Source organism: Trematomus bernacchii, unplaced genomic scaffold (genome assembly GCF_902827165.1).
Source record: "Trematomus bernacchii unplaced genomic scaffold, fTreBer1.1, whole genome shotgun sequence".
Taxonomy (NCBI): Eukaryota; Metazoa; Chordata; class Actinopteri; order Perciformes; family Nototheniidae; genus Trematomus; species Trematomus bernacchii.
The window spans coordinates 1635043-1640641 of NW_022987582.1; the positions used below are offsets into that span (position 1 = coordinate 1635043).

The 5599-nt window shown below is 34.7% G+C and overlaps 1 long non-coding RNA gene across 1 annotated transcript; it reads right to left on the reverse strand.

The window, feature by feature from the left end:
• Positions 1-403: 403 nt before the first annotated feature.
• Positions 404-1382, reverse strand: LOC117480117. The gene is made up of 3 exons (XR_004555637.1): positions 1289-1382; positions 801-940; positions 404-690 (listed from the first exon to the last, which is right to left on the reverse strand). It is a non-coding gene; the product is annotated as an uncharacterized LOC117480117 (long non-coding RNA).
• Between the last annotated feature and the right edge of the window lie 4217 nt (positions 1383-5599).

The window sequence follows — 5599 nt, forward strand, 5'->3', positions numbered from 1 at the left end:
GTACAGCACTTTGGTCTTGAGGTTTTAAAGTTTAAAAAAGTTGGATTGGATGTTTTGATAAAGTTTTGCTAATGTTAAACCTGGTATCCATTTACTTCAATTAATTAATGATTAACCACATTATTGGATTCTCATGTAAGAATAAGAATTCAAGTTAACATCTTGGGAGAATTTGATAGACAGACATTGTTTTTAAGGGCAAAGCGTCTAAACAGGGACATACTTGTGAATATTTTAATATAGGATGGATCTCTTAATTAGGAGCCAAGAGATATTTTTTAATATGTTCTATGGCATTTCAGAGTGTGCTCTAAATAATATTTTTAAATGCATTTTAAAGAGAGGGCTGGCTGTAGGAGTTCTCACAATATCTCTTTCGTTTAATAACACACACACACAGTTATAAAATGTGACAACATTTATTTTTGTTAGTTAACATCTGATATTAAAAATCAATGATTTATGCTCAAAGACAGCACCTTTCAGGTTCTTTAAGCTAACATAAGAACCCATCAATGATTTATCGTTGTTTCCTCAGAACACATAATGACATGAACTTTATTCATCCAGCATTTCCTTGAGAATCATCATTAAGGATCCTACAAGCACAATATACTCTTCGAAAGAAACAGTGCCATCCTTGTCCCCATCGAGGCCGGCGAAGAATGCGTCTAACTGTTTTTTGTCCCCCTAAAGAGATAAAGTCCACAGAAGTTTTTATTAGATTTTAAAACATAATTTTTTTTTAAAGGGGACTACACAGATCTATATTACAATAGTGCTTCATCTTTTTTACTTACGACCATTCCAGGAATCTCCGCGTTGAGCATATCAGAAAGTTCTTTCTTGCTTATTGTTTCTTTGTCTGCGTCTTGTCCAGCATACTTTTTGAAGTTCTTCATCAATAATGCCATGGCTGCAATCATTTCTCCCATGTTTGCTGAAACGAAAAAATACTGTTGACTGCGTAGTTCAGTGTTTATTTATTTATAAATGGATTCTTGGAGCGTGCTAGGATCAAGATTCTTACTGCCCAACCATCATTTGTCTTGTGAACATTACTGATTATTTTAAAACGGTGCGATAAAGTCTTGCTCACATGTTGCCATCTCATCTTTTCTTTAAGGGGTAATTACTAAATGTACCTTTGGTTTTAATGCATTGACACTTAAATCCTATACTAATAAAACATAATGCTACATTATAGATATCAACTATTTAGACAATTCAAATGCACAATGGTTAATGATTCATGTCTAAATGGACTTAAAGAAAAATGTTCACTTACCAAATTCAATGAAAGCTTGAGTAGGTAGAGAGAATGGAAGAGTAGGATTTGTGAAGAGAACACGGACACCTTGGTTTATATAGAGAGGTTGACACACCCACTTTTCAAGCACCCACACCCTGTTTTTTTCATTTTTCTTTATTGCTTCTCTCCGGAAAAGCTTACACAATGTCAGAGGGTGTATTCATAAAGCTTCCTGGTTTAAAGAGTTTTACCTTGTGACAAACCTATAAGAAAACTCTCAAAAGGATGATGTTTTATAATAACAGTTGCCCTTGCAGTTAAGCTGAGACCCTGCAGGTAAAAGTTATTTATAGAGTACCAGCCTTTGAGAGAGCTTCTAAGGTGAAAACTAGATGAGTCATTTTAAAAGAATAACAATTATCTTATTAAGAGGAGAAAAGGGCAATTACACAAAGAGGTAGGAGACATACTCTCCAAACTCTATGTAACAATGAGTAATGAAATAGATGAAATACCAACATTACCAGCATGGTTTATAATCCTAAACAAACCAGCAACTATCAGCATTAGAATAGGCCACTGTGTTTCCAACAAACTTGTAGGCTACATACTAACTATGGCTCACAATTTATTTAACACAGGTGTTAATTACCTTACATAATATTCATAATTACACCAAGTCTGAATAGGGACACAAATGCTATTACCTCAGTGTTCTCTTTTGAATAAAAGGCTTTAACTTTAACTTTTGAAACACTTTCAAAAATGTATTTTAATGACATTTATATTATTAACATGTTTGGGTCATTCCTAGCATTCGGTGCCATTTCAGCTAGGGTATTCAAAAATAAAAAACATAATTGTCCATGTTTTTTTTAATTTAATCTGAATGATGGCCTGTTAAAGTATAAGAAAAATATTTTGGTCAAGCTCAGGATATTATGTTTAAAACATTTATTTTTACCATCCCCAGTTACTGTGTCCACCCTGTTAATGTGAAACATAGCAACAGGGTGGACATTTTATGCTAAACTTGGCTATTGCTACATGCGTGATGATAATCAAGCTAGCACTTGGTGGCAACAGAAACATATATTTGATAGATATATTCACCATATTTTCTAAATGTAAAACAAATAATCAGTTCCACTAAAAAGGAGCATAACAGCGTGGACATGTTATGCTTTACCGCAACAGTTAAGTTCTTTAAAACATTAAAAAAACGTTGAAGGAAGAACGCATTCACTCTTCTTGAAGATGATTTTCCCACTCAAAATGTATCCTTCTTCTTCTTGAGTCATACAAATAGTGGAATAGTAAAGGGCGTGTCCAGAGGGATTCAAATCAGAGTAACAGGGGGGACATTCAAACAGGGGACACACACTTTATTTTCAATAAAAATGATAACAACAATTTCAATTTGGTGAGGAATATTAGGAAAACGGTTATACAACAGTGACAAAAATGTAGAATTTGTTTGTATTTCTTTGATTTATTTTTGTATATCTGTTACAGAAGTAGAGCAAACATAATTGGGGACACAGCAATTTGGCCTACTTGTGCTAAAATCAGAGTAATTATTTAGAATTTTGAATATCCTGGCTAAATAACATTGTTGTTTTATGGTAGAGGGTATAAACATTTAAAACCAAGCTTTAAACAAATAAGCATTTAGACCTTATAAATACAAAATATATGATATAATGTGGTGGGGACCTAAATGGCACCGAATGCTATATGACCCGATTATGTTTTCTGCTTGTATTCATTGATTTCATTCATTTATGTTTCAATATCTTGGCTGCAGTGAACTTTCCTTTTTGTTATTGCGTTGGTTATTTTTCTGTTTGTATGTGACACACTTTATAAACGTTGTTTTTTCTTCAGGGCCAATATCGAATTTAAGTTTCAAAATAATATCCTTCGCTAGTCAAACTAGCACATTTGGCCTCGCAGGGTGCATCCCAGTACAAAGTAAATGACTACATGTAAAAACCCTAACTAAGGAATCTCTCTTTATATTCTAGTCTATTTTAGTTGATATATGCATTGATTGTTCTAATTATTGTTTTTATGAAAGAAGCAAAACAGTAGTAACATAAGTACGAAACTAAAGGTTAAAACAAGTCTGATGGATGAAATGTTGCAACTGGTTGCTGTGTGCAGTAAAATCGGATTCTTAATGTTATGGGTGTTATCGATTCACCTGTAGAGACAGCAAGAAGAATACCACAACAAAGGATAAGCATAGTCAGGAGACTCCATGATTCACTGGTGGGGAATGTTTGCAGGCACCGACTACGCCCAACCGTTTTTCATTTTGGTGTCCTCACAGAAACACACCCATATCTACAGAACATATTTGCTAAGTCGGGTGAGCAATCAATAACTCTAAAACTATTGTGAGGGTTAACCCTTTCCTTGCCAATCTTTTTCAACAACACACTAGTAGGCGTGTTGCTAGAATGACAAACATAGAAGTTGTTTTATTTGAATTCCCATGGTGCAATACAGCGCCTTGTGGTTTTGTCCTTGTGTATAATCCAGTTAATTAGAAGTGCATGCCGAAGTCCCAAAGATTTACTGTGTTGAAGAGCAAACAGCATTCACACAAAAATATGTTTCATCTTACTTTGCTTACTTATTGATTTGCAGGTTTTCAGCATTATTTTTGAAATTATGTGTCTATCTTTCATGAAGAATATACAGATTTAACAGATTTACAGTAACAGCCATACTGATTTATGTCAGTAGTTGTTCCATCAGTGAACTGAAATACTGAAATGAATAACACAACTATTGGACAGATTGCCATGAATTTGGTTCAGATAACATCAGTTCACATCTCATCTCTGAAATGTCTACAAATCTCTTGATGGACCCCTGTGAAGCCTCAAAGGTTTTCCATCATGTGCCTGCATGTTTTTCTTTTTTAATGTCTGAAAACAGTTTCAAGGTTGAAATGCACACACTTGAGACACACAGTGGCAGTATCTGCAGATATTCAACAGACTTTTTACTGCTGCAAATAAAAGTACAAAAGTAAAAGAAATGTGCTCAGTATTAGTTTTTGATGTATGAATATAAACTTCAGCTTGGAGTGTCATACACTACCATTACTGTTCGGAGTGACTTCCTTGTTTTTGCAAAAGCAGGCTTCTGTGTGTGCTGCATAGTCTCTCACTCTTTCTTTGTACCAACGCCCAAAAAACCTTCCACTACGAACCAGTTTTTAATTGTGTGTGGGTGTGTGTCATGCAAATGCTCTGTTCTGGCTGTAGCTATGAAGAGTATTTTAGGAGCTTTCTCTTACTTCATATTCATGTAATTAATCACATTAATCTATACTGTAATTCAGTGAAGGCATAGTGCTTCACTTATTTCCGTCTTTTCATTTTATTTCTGTTTTGTCCAATTTGGACATTCAGATGTTACATGGAAAATGTTTAACGATGATACCATTGATGATTTGAATGACTTTGACCTTAGAATACACACACAACACACATCTGAGATTTAAAATACAGAACAAAAGAGACACCTGTATAGCCTCTTGCAAAGGCGGAAGTAATACCATGGTGGGGTGTGTTCTTTACACTGCTCAAAGTAAGTAGGTTGATCCCTTCTGTGGTGAAAATGCTCAACTGACGTAAACTGAATCAGTATCTATTCTCTGAGATCAAATAAACCACTGTTGGGCTTCACATTTTGCATTTGCCATTTTCAATTTCAAACAGTGTTGCACCATATCAAGGAAAGGCATGATTATTTTATTTTTTTCAAAATGTTTTCTTTGCTGTAGTTGAACCTCTTTCATTCTGCCCTGACATGTAAAAAGATAAGCCCCTTGTTTAGACCAGTCTTTAAGCTGTAAACATTGTCTAAAAGGGTGCAAGTAAAGTATACTGTTCAAAAACAACAATGAAAAAAAACTGATGTTACAAAACTGGCAAGTCAAACAAAAGGCACATTTTTTTAGACCAGTGCTCAAGTTGGTACTTTTTGAAATAAACTCAACTGAGGGACATCTTTGCTGGGATTTGATTTTTTTGCATCCCATGTACATTGTTAAATTCACCTTTCATTTTTACAAAGTAGTTTGATTCCTCCATGACATATTCTGTGTACAACGACAGGAAGCAGGGGGGAGTTGCATATTGAACTAAAACACTTAATTTACTTGTGTGTTGTTTCTTCTGTATGGGATTCATTATATGTCTTTATGAAGTTGGCATTAGCATTCATTTAGGCTTCCACTACTGTTGGTGTAGCTTGCTTCAGCAGTCTTGTGTGTCCGTTGCAGGCCACTGTTGGAGTGGATTTACACAGACAAAGTACCTGTATGTG